The sequence below is a fragment of the Belonocnema kinseyi genome, chromosome 2 (genome assembly GCF_010883055.1).
Source record: "Belonocnema kinseyi isolate 2016_QV_RU_SX_M_011 chromosome 2, B_treatae_v1, whole genome shotgun sequence".
In the NCBI taxonomy this organism is placed as follows: domain Eukaryota; kingdom Metazoa; phylum Arthropoda; class Insecta; order Hymenoptera; family Cynipidae; genus Belonocnema; species Belonocnema kinseyi.
This window is the reverse complement of record NC_046658.1, coordinates 120721205-120739229: the sequence shown is the minus strand read 5'-3', so window position 1 is coordinate 120739229 and position 18025 is coordinate 120721205.

Below are 18025 nucleotides of genomic sequence, written 5' to 3'. Positions count from 1 at the left end.
AAATATCTATTTCTTTAACTTCAACTATAATTTGAAAGGCGATTCTTCATAGTATTTTACTAACTAATGGACATATTTTTATAATTTTATTCCTGCAATCTATTCCCTAAGGTTAAAAATGGTACACAAATTTCGTAAAATTTAAAAAACACCAACTATTTACAGTAATTTTAAAAATAAAAATCAATGTGTATCATATTCAAATAAATTTTAGCAATATTTATAAAAGTATTATTATTTTTAATTAAAAATTAATGCATGGAGAGTACAGTTTTTGTTTAAGATTTCACGACGGTTTTTTGTACCATGTTTGACCTTCGGCCAGAATCAAGGAAAAATAATCTAAAAATCCTAAAAGATCCTAAGAGATTTTAAAGACATTTTATTTTTATTTTATAGGATTATTAAAAATATTAGGAAAATTTCTGCAAAATTAAAAAAAATAACTGATAAATTTTTCAGAAGCTTTGAAAATATTTGAAATCTTTTTCAATGTTTTGAAATATTTAAGAATAATCTTTTCAAATTAATTGCTGGAAATAAAAAATTATGTTAATTATTCCTTACAAATCTTTACAAGTTTTAATTATTTTCAAATTTTTTCAATTTTTTTGAATATCTCTTAACCTTACTCAAATTTGAAAGAATTATGTTCCTTAATTTTTCTAAAGTTAAGTAATATGGAAAAATTACAACATTTAGCTTCAAAATATTTTACGTACTTTTTCGACATTTTAGGAAATAATAAAAAATGTTTGGTAATCTTTTTTCAATTTTCTGTTAGAATTCATTCCAAAACAATTATTTACAATTATTCCCAAAGAGTTTTTGTCATTATCTTTCATTATCTGAAAGTCCTTCGTCTATCTACTTTTTTAAAATCATTCGAATTTTAATTTTAAAGACTGATATCTGCGCACAATTTCCGGGCGTATCTTTCTTATTCTTCTACAAGAATTTTTAGGTTTTCAGTTTTTTAAATCAGTTTATCCTACGTTTTCATAACTCATCTGAAATTTAAATTCTTTTTGAATCTCATCAATTCTAGTCAATCATTATTGTATTTATTCGATTATTTACATTTTTTAAAATTCGTAATGTTATCGAATTAAAAAATGTTGATTTTAAAACCTTTTACACTCTTTTTCGAAATTTTATGAAATTGTTTAACGTGTTTAAAAATCTTCTTTAATTTTCTTTTAAAGCACATTTTTCAAAATAAAAAATCATAAAAAATGGTCACACGATAATTAGGAAAATGATTATTTTTTTCTAATCTTGTCAGGTCTTCTAATCTATAAAAATCATTCAAATTTTTCCTGATTTTTTCTTTATTTGGAAAGTTAAAAAAAAATTGCCTTTAAAATTTTTCAGATACTTTGGCAATTTTTTGACGTCTTTTTGAATGTTTTGAAATGCTTTAAAATAATCTCCAAATATAATTTTTCAAAATAAAGAATTATATTAATTATTCGTAGAAACCTAAAAGAATTTTTTTCATTTTCGTGAAACCTTAAAAAATCTTTACAAATTTTAATTATTTTCTAATCGTTTCAAAATTCCCGAATATCTCTGAAACTTACGAAAATTTGGAAGCACATTTTTTAAACCAAAATAAATTTAAAAAAAATGTGCGACAAAATTGCGCAAGACGGCTTGATAAGACTTAATTTTCGTTATTTGTTTCTAGAATTATAGAACATAGCAAAATTGCCTGAACTTTCATTCTCTTGACAACCTGCAAAATTCAGTTTACTTAAAAACTCCTCCAAATAGCCAGTTAGCTACCGAAAACGAATCGTGAAGTCAGGGGGGGGGGGCTCAAGCTCGTGCTCGTGCATTTTCGGCTCTACAGGAGGCTGGCTTACGCAACATGTAACAGAGTTCACTCATCGACAGCTACGTTTGAATGTGTCGCTCCCAGATGGGAGAGTGGTGGGGGCCGAAAAATCCCACGTTCTGGAGACACTGGTTTAGATTTTTGGGTTAATGCGTGAGAATGCATACATGCCTACTACGCGCACGTGCTCGTCAAATTCAAGGCAGCGCGCATTCACGCGCGCTTAAATATCAAACAGGGTAGGGGTAGAGGGGAAAAAATATCGCTCACTCCTTTGGAGTCGGGACGCTCGTAATTGTCGAGCACTCGTATCATTGGAGTGCGTATATTTGGAGTTCGTATCTTGGGAGTTCAAGTGTACTTGGTTTCTACATTTATCGCTAATTCCATTTGCAATATTTTAATTTTTGACAATAATTTCAATCTCAAGCCATTTGGATTAACTTTCTATAAAAAAGCCTAATCCTAAATAAAATGCGTGAATTTTACAAAGAAAGATGTAATTTCAACCAAAAACTTGGACAGTTAATGTTCATTTACAAAAAAACAATGCAAAACAAATTTGCAATAAATAGTTTAGTTTTAAACAAATAAATGAATTTTGAGTGTAAAAATTAATTTTCTACCAAAAAGGACAAATTTCAAATAAAATATATAAATTTGGTAACCAAGTAGTTAAATTTTAAACTAAAAAAAATTTTACATAGTTTTATTAACAAAAAAGTTGCTGAACTTCAAACTTTCAAACTAAGAAAGTTGCATTTTATGAATAAACTGACGTTAAATTTTCCGTGAAGAAAATTGATTTGAAAAATGTTCTTCATAAAATACACGAACTTAAAAAAATGGTAAGTTCTTATATAAAAAAGGGAAAGTTGAATTTTCATTTGAAGTACTTAATTTTTTAAAGTCGCAGCAAAAAATAAAAAAAAATTGTTAACTTTTGAGCAAGGAAACGAAGCTTTACCAAAAAGCATTAATTTTCAAACCAAAATAAAAATTGTGTGCAAGAAAGAGAAAATTTAGAAAAAATAATATGAATTTTGAACACTGCTTTGAAATTTTCTACTAAAAAAGATAGGATTTTTGAAAAGTGACTGAATTTTAGACTTAATAAAGGTAGTTTTAACAATATATATTATTTTCTAACAAGGATATTAAGTTTCTACCAAAAAGGAACAAATTTTGAACAAATACCATCAATATTCGACTAAATAGTTAAATTTCTAAATACAAAATATAATTATTTAACTAAAACTGGACCAGTTAATTGTCATTTATGAAAACTAGTTTTAAAGAGAAAAAAATTATCAAAAAATATTTTAATTTTCAACCCAAGAAATTAAGATTTAGTAAAAGAAAGAAACTTTCTACCTAAAAGGACATATTTTTAATCAAATATATGAATTTGCAATCCAGTAGTTAAATTTTAAACTAAAAAGAACTTAATCAGCTAAGTATGGAATCCTTAAATTTCAAGTTAAAAAGAATGAATTTGCAACCAAGCAGTTCAATTTGAAGCTAAAAAATGTATCTAAGAATTAGTAGCTTAAAATTTGAGTTAAGAAAATAAATTTTCATCCAAGTAGTTGAATTTCTAAACAAATTGTTAAAGTTGAATCTGAAAAAGATACATTAAAAAAAACTTAAATAGTTATATTTTCCTTTAAAAAGAAGAAATTAAAAAAACGAATCTTCCAGAAAATACACGAACTTTAATTAGAAAAATTAAACATTTGAACCAGAAAAGGAATAGTTAAATTTTCAACTAAAAAAACAAACAAAGTTTTAACCAAAAATGGGATAGTTAAATTTTCATGTAAAATAATTTGTTTTCTAAAACCACAAAGAAAGGTTTATTAACAAAATCTTTAAACTTTATATTGAAGAAATATAGACGAGAAAAAATGTTTTTTAACAAGAATTTTAGTTTTTTACCAAGCAAGAACAAATTTTGAATAAATTGAATTTATTTTTAAACAGGTAGATAATTTTTCAGCTAGAAAATATAAATTCTTATCGAAAATTGAGCAAGAAATAATTTAAATATCAATTAAAGAAGGGAAGCTTAAATGAAGCAGTTCATATTTAAACTAAAGACGAATTAACGAAGTATGCAATAATTAAATTTCTGGTTAAAGGAATGAGTTTCCGCCCAAAAAATTGAATTTCCAAACAAATTATTTAACTACAAACTAAGAAAGGTAAATTTTGATAAAAAAAATAAACAGATAAATTTTATGTTAAGAAAATTAATTCTCACAAGCAAGAAATTGTCGACAAAATACATAAATTTTGACTAAAAAATTAAAATCCTCATAAAAAAATAGGTAAATTTTCAATTAAAGTATTTAATTTCAAACATTTAAAACAGAAGAATTTTCAACGAAAAATTTTTTTTTTTTTTTTTTCAAAGAAAAAATTTTAAAGAAATAATATGAATTTTCAAACATATAGTTGAATTTTTTACAAACAATTTTTGAAACAAAAATGGAATAGTTAAACCTGCATTTAAAATAATCAATTTTCTTAAACCAAAAAGAAAAAATTTCCTAACAAAATACTTGAATTTTAGAATAAAGAAATGTAGTTTCAAAAACAAGAACAGATTTTGAACAAATTACACACATTTGCAACTACAAATTATAAATTTTCAAACAAAATTATAAGAAATTATTTTCAGCTGAAAGTAAATAATTTTCACAAAAAAAATGTAGTGACAGATTGTTCAATTTTCAATCAAAAAATGCATTTCTTACCCAAAAGGAGAAATTTTCATTGAAATATATGAATTTGCAAGCAAAAAGCTAAATTTTAGACTGAATAAAATTTTCAGTTAAGTATGGAATACTTACATTTTCAGTTAACTTATTTTCAGAATAACGGATTTTTATCGAAATGGTTGAGTTTCCAAATTAATTGTTCTACTTTGCACTGATAAAGATAAAGTTTGAACAAAAAAATTAAACAGTTACGTTTACCGTTAATAAAATTAATTTTTAACGAGAGAAACAAATCTTGCACAAAACTCATGAATTTTGACACAAAAATTGAAATAGTTGTCCTAAAAAAGAATATTTAAATTCTTATTTAAAGTACTTAATTTTTTCTTGTGAATTCACAAGAAAAACTAATTTTCGAGAAAATCGTTAAATTTTTAATTAAAGAAATTATTCTACTGAAAACTGATGATTTTTCAACCAAGAATATAAATTTTCTGAAAGATACAACAAATCTTGAAGAAACTACATAAATTCTCGTTTAAAGTAATTGATTTTCTCATACCATCAAGAAAACACAAAATTAAAAGACTTTTTGGCAGTCGATGCAGACACGCTTGGATTTTTAGTGATATCCGGCGGAAACGGTAAAAATTGTTTAAGTTTTTTATGTGTATGAATTGAAAACGAGAATAAGGATTGCGTCCGCTAAATTCTAGAATGATAATGTTAATTTTATATTACACTTACGAGGAGAAACCAAATTGCTAAGCATGCACTTTGATCCCTGTAGGAATCCCGCAAATGCGACGAGAAGACTAGCAGGACAAATCTTCATTTTTTTCTGACAAAGAACTCAAGCAGCGAACTGAAATTAAAAATTGATTGTAAAGAGTTACTTGATAAATGAGTTCTATTTATACAAATGTATAAACCGTCGAAAAAACACTTGTCGTTTGTTCTACAAAAAATAACTAGAGTGGAAGGAGAAATATTGCTTATCTCACATCTCAAACTTCTCCGTATTTGATAGATTTATTCCGCTTAATGCCCTCAGCATAATTAAACATTGCAATATGTCGAAAAGAGAAAATTAAAAAAAATTGTTGTGATTATTACCTCTCGCATGTATAAGAATGCAAATACATACAAAAAGGTAAATGGCTTGAAAAAGCCGGATGATGCGTACTGGATTCTTGATTGATCTAAAAAGCTTAAATACTTCACTTCTGAACATTTGCATCATTAAAAAAAAATATTTTTCAGTAAATAGCAGCTTTTTTTCACTACTTCGAAAAAATAAATTATTTTTGAAAATATGACGGTACATACGAAGAGGCATTTACCAAATTGTTTTTCGATTTTCATGCATATTGCCCGGAAATTCGGTCAAATTAACAGAAAAATTAATACATTTGTTGTTAAAAAAAATGATATTTAGAGGTCGCCCAAGCCCTATGAAGTCAGAATACGAATAAAAAATTAATATTTAAATATCACCCCACAAATCTGTTTGCTAGGGTCGCAAAAAACCCGAAAAGTAACAAAATGGGTTTTGCCAGTTTTTTGTGATAATTGTGCATTTTTTGCACTGTGCAAGAAGACGAGAATTATAAAACATAAAAAAATTTTTAAAATATTTATCTTGGTTAAACTGCATTAAAGTTTAGCTTACTTTTAGTGAGGAGTAAACAAATAGTTTAAAATTTCAGAAAAAACCGTGACCTGCTAACATTAGTCAAATTAAATATTATTAGCAATAACAATAAATAGTTTGAAAGATTTATTTAGTTGACTACAAAAAAGTATTCACCTCAGACTAGTTGAAAATGAAAGAAAAAGTAGGAAACTTGTAAAAAAAATTGTAATTTTCTAGCATTATTGAAAAAAATATTATTAGCAATGATAATAAATTATTTAAACATTTGCATCAATTAGTATTAATGAATTTCATTACCTTATTCTAATTAAAAATTAGACCAAAAATAGAACATTTTAGAAAAAACCGCCAGTTTCTTACCTCATTTGAAAAGAAAATTACTGAAAACAATAATAAATTGTTAAAAAAATGTATGTAAACATACGTATTTTTGGTTTAAGTCGTAAAAAATACCATTAAAAATTAGCAAATAAGTTTTCGGAGAAACGATACAAAGTGCGTTAAAATTTTAATGAACAGAATTGCTTGTGTGGTATTTATTTTGTTAAGAAAATTATGCCTTTTCAATTCAAAATTAATCTTTTTGATTGAAAATTAGTTTTTTTATTTATTTAATTTTTGTAGCTAAAAATGTAAATTAATATTTTGCCTTTTTTATACACAATTAATCTTTTCGGTTGTAAATGTATTGCTTTGGTTTAAAATTCAACTGTTTCGTTGACAATTAATTCAATTTTTTGTTCAAAGTTGTTTCCGTAACTGAAAATACTCTATTATATTTTACTCTATTATACTATTGAATTAAATTTTTTTTTTAAATGAAAAATGAACGATCTTAATAAAAATTTGTAACTTTTTGGTCGGAAATTTATTTATCTAAACATAAAAATATAGATAAACAAATAGATGTTGAAAATTGGTCTTCTTTAAACCGAAAACTCATCTTCTGACAGGAAAATTCAACTATTTGGTTAACATTTTTTTCTATTGACGAATCACTATTTCAGTTAAAAGTTTATTTGTTTAGTTAGAAAGTTAGAAAATTAGGCTATAAGATTGTTCCTTTTCAGTTGAAAATTCACTTATTTTGCTCAAAACTCGTCATTTTTTACACCCAAAATTGAATTATTTTGGTAGAAAACGGATATTTGTTGTTTTAATTGAACTTTTCTTCAAAATTAAAATATTTTTTATGGAATTATCAACTATTATACTTGTTATTAATAAAACATTTTTTTATCAAGGATTTATAAGTTTGGTTGAAAATTCAACTATTTTGTTAAAAACTCCATTCTTTGTTTAAAATGAATTATTCCGATTGAAAATGTAGGAATCAAATTTTGCATTGATAAATCTTAAATTTTTTTCAGTTCATAATTCAGAAAAGTTGACAACCATGCTTTCGAGATTTTTGTCACACACCTATTTCTTAGGGAAGGATTGACATATTTGCACAGTTGTAAACATAATATATTTGTAAAAATGTATAAAACATGCACATTATCTATATCGAGTTAAGATATTTTGAAAGCAAAACATGGATCTTCCGATCGAATAGAAACTTTCTAACAATATTTAAAAAAATGAGAAAATGGCGGTGTGATCCAAATTGAATTAAAGCGTGTCGCTCATGAATTGGTCCGATTGTGTACACTAAAACACTAAAACACTAAAACAATTAAACTTGCATAAAACTGTGTTTCATGTAGAACGGGTTTTAATACTCTACAAATTGAAATTTGAATTAGGTGGATTGGTCAAATAGTTTTTACGTAATTGTCTACACAAGTTATAAAAAAATGATTTTGAGAAAACACATTATATAGTTTCGGATTATTGCAGCTTTGACTACATCTTTTGAAATACTTGGAATTCAGACCTAAAATTTTTCAGAAATGTTTACAGAGAGTTTCATGACAGATTGAGCTAAGAAAATTTTTTTTTTCGATTCACACTAGGAGACCCCCTTAAGAGATTTTTGAACTCTTTATTCGTTAATAAAAAGTATCCAGGTAAACCAATCACTTATGAGTTGCCTTTTAATGCAGGTTTGATAAGGAAAGTCGTATTGAAGAAAAAATGAAATTATAAAATATATATTATTCTGTTATAAATAATAAATAAAAAATTACGAAAAATCGACTTACTATATTAGGCATAAGAAGAATAAGTACTAAAGATCAGTAGAAAATTATTCATTCGATTTGTCGAGATATTTTATAATTTAATATTAAAAACCTAATTGCTTGGTAAAAAGAAAATGATTCAGAACTGTATGTGATAACTTTGAAAATCCATAAACATACATAAAAACTGTGAAAATGAGAAAAGTTTCATAACCAGATGTAATGGTATAAGATTTTTATTTCTATTGAAACAATAAGGTCTTTTTTTAAAATCGTGAATGTGACCTAGCCTGCCTCCAATTTAAAAACACTGCCTTCTCATTGTTTGAACAAGGTTCAGAAAAATAAGAATTTTTTCTAATTTAAAAAATTGCTTGAATACATCAGCTCAAAATAAGTCTCATAATAGGCCACGAAAAAGTATTAAAAAATCAGTAATTCGATTAGTTAAGAAATGTATGCTAATTTTTTAGTAAAAGGCAACAGATTGCTGAATTCACCATGGATAAATTTACTTAGGACTATTTGCCATAATAAAAAATGTTATAAAATGGAAAACTTTAAAAATAAAAAAGTGTAATAAAATAACAAGATGGTATTGCATTCTTAACTCTATTAAAATAATAAGAAAGCCATATTCTAAAATCATAAGCGTGACTTAGCATGCCTCAATTTTTAAGTAAAGCTTTCCGATTGTTTGAACAATTGAAGAAAAATAAGGCTTTTTCAGAAACTTAAAATTACGATAGATCAATAAACTTGAAATTAAGTATACATATATTTAGAATTTTCATGAGCTACTTATTTATCTTTTTATTTATTTCAAAAATTTCTTTCCTTTGTATATTTTTCTTTTTATCCATAGAAAATTACAATTGTTTAGCAAACTTTGTAAAAATTATATGCCTTAAATGAGAATCGGCTTGCATAAGTGAGCCAAGAAATATTAACATATAACTAATAATTTAATTAGTCAAGATTTTTCCTTTTTAAACAGTGGAAAGCCACTTATTGCTTGATACAAATTAACAGATTTACCTGATGCAGCCTTCTCCAATTTGAAAACATTGCCTTATCATTGTTTGAACAAAGTTAAGTTAAATAAAAACAATTAAATTACAGTTTTCTAATTTTCCATAAGAAATTACAATATTATTCAAGGAAGCGTGAATTTTTATAAAAAATATATTGCTAAAAAGTCTGTGTAATGGCTCATCGTACGAGAAAATAATTCGAGAATAAAAAGTTTTATCTTGTATCATAAATTAATAAAAAATATCAAACAAATTTAATGCACTTATAAAGGGTTTTCTTTTCTATCAATTTTTATAAAAATGAAGAAAAAGTGTTTAGTAACAATAAACAGTCTTAATGATGGCAGGTAATAATTATTCCCCTGAAATACATTTTTATTTGTTATAAATACTTAAATTTTTCGATCAAATAAAAGATTTAGTTTAACTAAAAAAGAGTATAATTATGCAAATCAATATTTAATTTATCTAAAGAAATGCTTCATTGGTAGCGTAATTCTCAACGGAACAGGTGAATCTTACAAGAAGAAAAAAATCTTCAACAAAAATAAATAAATTTAGATTAAAACTTATAGAATTAAATTTTCATTGAAAAAAATAATTTGGAAGGAGAAGACATAACCTTTTAAGAACACAGTTCTAAATTTTTATTTCAGAAATACAGACAACTTCACACCTAGGAAATCAACAATGTTAAAGTAAATAAAAAATTTTTCTGAATATATTTTGAACGTTTTAAGTGATAAAAGCCATACAGAATTATAAGAATTATAGGTTTCATTTGACTTCTGTAGTTCTTTCATAAACAGAATTTGCTCATTTCCATCTTTACTTGTACGATTTTAACGTTACACATACAGTCTATGCAGCAGCCTTATCGTTTTTTAGCTTTTAAATTATATCCCTAACCTCAGTCACTCAGACTTTGCAATTGAATTTTCTACCGCATCGTGTTCTACATCGTAGTTGTGGTGCCCTATTGCTTCATCTCCTAATAATTTACTAAAAGAGTCTCTCAAAGAATTTTTTTATAAAGAAAGTCAGTACTATGAATTGTTTTACTTTTTGAATACTATGGAAATCCGTACAGAGAATTTTTGAATTTGAAAAAATGGTCTCTAAAACATTCAAAATGCGCTCATTTTTTAAACTTTCATCCAAAATGGCTGGCTAACGAACTTGAACTTTAGTTTAGGACACTAAAAAAGTGTACCCAAGGCCAATCTGATAGATTAATTTTTCTGCAAAAGTAGCTTGCTCACAGACAGACAAATATACAGACAAATATGCAGACAGACAGCAGACACAGTAGTAAAAACCTGTTTTCGAATTTAGTGGGTCTCAAAACGTGGACATTTGACAAAGACTGGGGGGGGGGGGGGGGTGTCTAATTTCCCAAAAACCTAATGCCTTCTCTAATGAGAATTTAAAAATAAAAAATGATCTTTTCAGTTTGAAAAAATTAAATTTTCACCAAGGAAAAGGGAATTTTCAGAAAAATACTTCAATTTTTCAACGAAAGTGATGAATCTACGATTAAAAATTAACTGTTCATGAAAAGCGTAGTGGTTGATGGTTGGTTGGTTGTAATGTGGCCGCCTGGCGCTAAAGCTACGAAGCCTATTTTGACACACCCGTATTTAGTCTCAAGGCAGTACTTCGAATCCGGCATTCTTCGTCGAGTGTTTTTGGATCTCGGCGGCTTTCCGTTATTACCAACATTCTGAGATTACACCTCTCTGGTGCCAGGCCTACCCATCGCACAGCAAGGGACGTCCTTCCTTGTCGCCGGTAAACAAAGTGATCCTCGCCAGCTATGCAATCTGCAAGCCTCCCTCTGAGCTCATCAGTTAGAGGCACAGATTCGAAGCACTGTCCTGGTGTGTTATGTAAGTGTATGTGAGTGTATGTTCATAACTTGAAAGCGTCAGCGACCATCCCGCGTGTTTGTTCCCATACGGAGCCTCCAATGGCAAGGAGATAGCTGACTCATTTTCGACTCTCCTCAAAATCAGTTTCGACCCCCAAGGTTGGTCCCCTGTACGGAGTCCCTTTATCCTTGGCAAGGCATCAGCTTTTACTGAGGGCATCTGTAGCTTAAGGTGGGTTACGAACTACCGAAGCCCCGGTAAAAGTACATAGAAAAATTTATATTGGTACCGGCACAGGGATCGAACCCCAGTCCTCCTGCTTGGAAGCCTGGCGCGCTCAGAACAATTAAATTAAATTAAAAAAGAAGAATTTTTAACAAACCAGTTGCATCCTTGCCCAAAAAATGTTCAAATCCAAAAGAGGAATCTTCAATGAAGAGTTGAGTTTTTCAACAATAAACAAACAAGCAAAGCATCTTGAAGAGCCAGTACGTATTGTGCCAGTTACGTACGGTGGCTCAGTTGGTTAGACACTCGGACTTCACCTCAGAGGTCCGGGGTTCGATCCCTGAGCCGGTACCTCTGGAAATTTTTCAATGTGCCTTTACCGAGGTCCTGGTGGTTTGGAACCCACCTTAAGCTGAAGGTCCCTCCATCGTGTACTTGGCTGCAACCCAGTCCGTCAATGATGGGGTAAAACCAGGCTTTGTCCAATATGTCTGGGCAAACTGATCTCATCAGATCACTTGATTGCATTATAAAAATGTATCCATGACTGATGATATATACCGGGACAGCCCCATGCAAAAATGATCAAATGAAAATCCAACTCTAACCAAAAATGCCTTCGACATATTGGGCAGTATAAGCCTGTGACTACATTTCAGCACAGAAATGTTTTATAATAATAATAATAATCAAATTATGAAATAATAATGAAAAAAAATTATAATAAAATATAAAAATAATAATCAAGATCAAAGGAACTTACACATGGAGTTAGTACTAGATAAATGCAGAACAGTGCATTTAATCAGAGGGGAACTAGGGACCGCAGAGTTAGAGAACGAGTTCGAAAATAACATCGAGGCAATGGCTGCAGGCGAATTACATAAATATCTGGGTATTCTTGAATCTAAGGGTATTAAACATACGATAGTTAAGACAAGCCTAATGACTGCTTTTACTACGAGACTCAGATTAATTATGAAGAGTTTTCTCAACTCGGCAAACAAAATCAGGGCGATCAACACATATGCCATCCCTGTCCTCACGTACTCCTTTGGGCTCATAAAATGGTCTAACACCGACCTTGAAAAGTATAACAGAATTATTCGCGTAGAAATGACGAAGCACCGAATGACCACAGAAACTCAGCGATTGAAAGAGTAGTTGTACCACGACATTTAGGGGGTAGGGGCGTTGTAGATGTCAAAAAACTGTGGGAGTCACAAGTTATACAGTTTCGAGACTATTTTAACAGCAAACAAAATGTTGAATACACGCCCTTAAATTTGTCCTCCGATGGGGCCTTGAATATCAGGGCAGAAACATTGAGGAATTAGAAATACAATGGAGCAGAAAGCCATCCATGGCGAGCACAACAACACGTTAGATCAAAATGAAGTGGATGGTGAGTCATCTAATATTTGGCCGATACCAACGAATCCTTTGAGCACATTATTGATGGCTGTCGCGTAATGGCTCATAGAGAATATACGCATAGACATAATGATGTAGCGAGCATTATACATCAACAACTTGCCCTAAACCTAGGACTCTTAAAAGAATGGGTGCCCTTCTATAGATACATTCCAATGCCCGTTTTGAAAGCGAAGATTACGTCTTATATTGAGATGTTACTATCCAAACGGATCATTACATCCGGGCCAATCGACCTGACATCGTGATGCGAGAAAAAAAAGGTAGAAGAGTCTACATAATCGACATTGCTTGACCGCTTAACCGAAATTTGCAGTCAACCTATACAACCAAGATCCACAAGTATAGCGAGTTAAGGCATGAAGTAAAGACCATATGGAGGAATGTGAATCATGCATCCATTCATCTAATTGAGATCTCGGCTACAGGCAATGTGCACGCAAGATGCACTGAACATCTTGAACATTTAGGAGTCAATAGGGTATTGGCAGCAGCTCAGAAGGCGGTTTTATTAAACACCTGTCGCATTGTAAGAAACTTTCTTGATCATCAGGAAGCGAGCGACTAAAAACCCGTGGAGTGGCAGATGGTAGTTCTAAGAAAGCATCCAGAGGTGACTGTTGTCACCTCCAAAGCTCGTGGCCGCTCGTAATTGTATACCTACAACATCATTGCAGGAGGTTTGAACCATCGTATTAAATTATTTGAATTAATCAAACATCAAAGGCGAATCCTCCTTCTCAGGCCTTAAGACCAAAATTATACAGTTTTGGAATCCTTTGGAAAAAATTGCGGCGAATAAATGCCTTTTTAAGAGCAATTTTTCTACAATAGGATGTAAGCGGAGATGTAAATGGAGATTTCTACGATTCTAAACGATTTAAATAAGTGCAACAGGCCTACTGCGACTGCATTGATTATATTTTGGAATTTCTTCCCGGAAGTTTCGATATCTACCTTAAAAAGAAATTGAAGGAAGAAAATTCATTCAAAATAAAGCTTTTGATGTTACTCAGCGTTTACGTGTGGAACGCTTTGAAAGCTCGGTATGAAAATAAAAAAAATTCTGATTATTGCATACATCAAATTATTCTATGGTCAACCAGAAATTACGTCTAATGTTATGCTCAATTTAAAAAGATGCGAGATGCCGTTACTAATGGTACATTAGCGCTTTAGAATTTGGGTCCTTCTGTAGATCAGTGGGACGCTTTATTAGTTTTGAGCCAACAATGAAAACTGCAAAAGTTTTCGATAATTGATGAAAAACAAAAATAGTGAAAATACAGATTTCCCCACTTTCTAGAATTTTAAGATATTTTTAGATTCTCGTATTCGCGCATTAGAAGCGATGGAAGTTGATAGAAAATCATCGAGACAGTTAGTCAAAATAATTTAACTTAAAGAATCAGCAGTCAACTGTTTATGTTCGTAAAGTTAATCAAAAATAAATTTGTTTTTATTGTAAAGGCGAACACAAAATTACAAGTAGCGAACAATTTAAAGGTTTATCAGTCCATGAACGCAAATCGTATATTCGCAAAAGCTCTCGTTGTTCAAAGTGCTTGGTTGAACATTATCCGAAAGATTGCAAAATTAAAAAAACATGATTTCATAGTCGTGGAAAACACAACAGTTTGTTGGACCGTTAAGATACAAACTCTAGTGAAAATGTAAAGATTGTTGATAGGTCTGAAAATAAAAAACAAACCAACAATAATAAAAAAGTGAATCTGCGATTAATTTGCAAATTAAATTAATTTGCTCCAAATGATAGAAGAATATTTGCTCGAAAATTTTTGGACGAATGTCTGAAATCCTCATTTATTTCTAAAAATTTAACTCATTTATTGCGTCTGAGACGCGAACCTGTAGATGCTTTAGTTAGTATTGTTAGTGAAGCATCAGTTGGATCGCTTTCCTAATCGGTATCTTTCAATCTACAGTCAAGTAGAATCATGGAGATTAGTATTCCCATGCATGCCTTCGTGCTTTCAAAAATAACTTCGTACGATTCACCGTTTTTTATTCTTGAAGATCTGCCAACACAATTTTGTAACCTTAAGTTCACTGATCCCTATCCGTATGCAAATGAGGATATTGATTTCTTAATGAGAGCTGATGTATACGGTCTACTTTTGAAAGAAGGACTTCGTAAAGTACCTTTTAGTTCTTTGATCGGTCAAGAAATTATGTGCGGTTGGGTAATTGCCGTAACCTTGAATCAATCCAAACCTACCACTAATATCAAAGTACATAAAATCTCAACCACGTAAATTACCAAAACTTTGCAAAATGTTGGGAAGTTAGAAGAGGTTCCGAAAGAAAATGTATTATCAGCTGAAGATATTGAGTGAGAATCGCAGTTTGCTTTCACTTACACTCGTGATTCTGATGGTCGCTATTTAGTTAAGCTACCTGTTGAAACATCTCCGTCAGAACTTTTTGATTCAAATGAGATAGGTCTATCGACATTTTAACGTCTTGAAAAGAAATTAGAGCAAAACTATTTAATTAGAAAAAATATATTTTAACTTTATTACAGATTATAGTTATGTAGGTCACATGTCTGAAACCTTATCAGAAGATTATTAATCTTTTCGGGTATTGATTTCTCATCATCCAATTATAAGGGAACAAAGTAGTAAAACCAAATTACAAGTTGTTTTTAACATGTCTAGTCTTACTTCAGCGAACTTGAATTTAAACATCACTTTATGTCTTGTTTCTTTTATATTATAGTCGTGTCCGAGACCTGGTTTACGCCTAACATTTCTACGAGCCCTGTAGCACTTAATCATTACACTTTTCCACAGAGATAGATACCATATGATAGATACCTCCTACGACAGGGAACTTGAGAATTACTTTTTAACCTTATACCTAATTATAATCACATTGTACTCACAAGTGATTTAAACACAAATCTTAATGCTACCAACAATTTAATCTAATTCCTCTCAAACCATGATCTTAGCAGCAGCCAATACCAGTTCTCCGTTTATCCCCCCTCTAGCGGAACTCCTATTTTTATACACAATCTTACAAATGTGAATGTAACTCAATTTCTTGAGCACCTCTATACTTATGACTGGAATAGCATGTTTACTGAAAAGGATATAAATAAAAAGGTAATTTTTACATTTTTAAATATATTTATACTTTATAGAGAAAAAATGTACATTTGTTTCCATCATGAGAAAAACCCTTAGCAATTTTTCAGTCGGTGAGAGTTTTTTTTGCTTCATCATTTTATTTGAAAATTCATCATTTTGTTTCAAAATGTAACGTTTTTTTAAAAGTGTTTTTTAAGGAAAGTTATTTTTTATCTTCAGAATTTTTTGTCGTAGAATCTGAGAAGAGAAGAGAAAGAACGAAAACTCAAACACAAATTTTACGGATTGCCCGATTTTCTTCTATCCTTATTTAATCGTCTCGTCGTTATGTAATCCGCGTAACGCAGGATATTAGAATTAAATTCCTTGATATAAAAAAAAATTAATTTCTCTCAACCAAAAATAATCTCTAACAATAGGAAGGTTGAGTGAGGCATGACAGACACTCAATCTACATATTAGGCTCGATCCTGAGTTTAAACTGTTTACAGTATCGACGAAATAATAACACTTTGGGACCACTCGCTGTTTCATTGCGAATTATGTCATGCCGTTATTTCGTTCATAATGGGTAAACTCATTGGTAGTGGTTTGCTCCTTCGCAGGCGCATAATATGCGTCGTATTTTCAATTAATTAGAAAAAAACAAGAACCAGACAATTTTTCGAAAAACCCCTATTTGGGGATTGTATTTAGCCATTTAGATTATGTAGTTAGAATATGACATTAAACAACTCATAATTGAGGGAGGAAACGTGTCATTTGTAATACATGGGCTAAAAATGGGGCATTATTCCTCAACTGCCCCAACTCAAAAAGTCATGTTTTTCGATTGTCTCTAAATTCTGGGAATATGTTCGCCTACCCAACAGTAGTTAATCCACAAACTTATAGACCAGGATTACCAACCCTCCCCAAGTGAGGGCGGGTTGAATTTTCAACCCCAATGCCTGAAGGGGTAGTTTCAAACGCCTGTAACTTCCTTTCTAATTACGCGATTCAAAATTTTTATGAGGGGTTTGGAAAGTGCTTTTTACACGCTTTCATCCTATTTTATTATTTATAACAAAAAAATATGGTTTAAACAATTTTTTAAATAAATAAATTGTTTATTTAACTTTTTCCGCAATTTAGGCATCTACGATTTTTTTTAAATAGTCTCAAAAGAAAGCTTGACTTTTTTACTATAAAAAATGTCTAATAAGAAAATGGACAAATGGAAATTCATTGAGTTACAGAGCCGGTTGTAGAGGGAATCCTCGCGCTCGCACTCGGGCTTTATGCGGCAGCATACCGCGGAGCAATTTTCAAGTATGCCATTTTTTTGTATTACACACATTGATCCAAAATTGCATGTAGTAATATTCACATTCAGTAATGTTAACCAGTAAGTTTGAAGAAGTTAAAAATTTTTAAAGTTATTATGAAAAAATATTAAGTAAAAAGCACTTTCTTAAAAATTAACAGTATTTTTCTGAAGATAAATGATTCCTCACTATTATAATTTATTATCCGACAATAATTGGTTATTGTCGGATAATAAATTATAATAGTGAGGAATCATTTATCTTCAGAAAAATACTGTTCATTTTTAAGAAAGTGCTTTTTACTTAATATTTTTTCATAATAACATAAGAAATTTTTAACTTCTTCGTAGCAGAAACCGACATCTTTCTTGAACGACTCTGCGAAAAACTATTGAATTCAAAGTCTCATGAATTTTATGCAAAACAGCAGGCATTATTCCTGAAGAACCTCAAAGCCACATTATTAGTTGAACATTTCTTGATTATGTTCGATTTTGCAGAAAACTATGCTTACGTGTTTCAAAATGCGATCCAATCTTCTCATTGGAATAATAATCAGGCGTCCATTTTTGCAGTAGTTACCTACAATAAAGAGAAGAACGAATTGAAGCATGTGAGCATAGCTATTATTTCAGACAACTTACACCATGACACGGTTGCTGTGCATTTATACCAAAGGTTAATTGTTG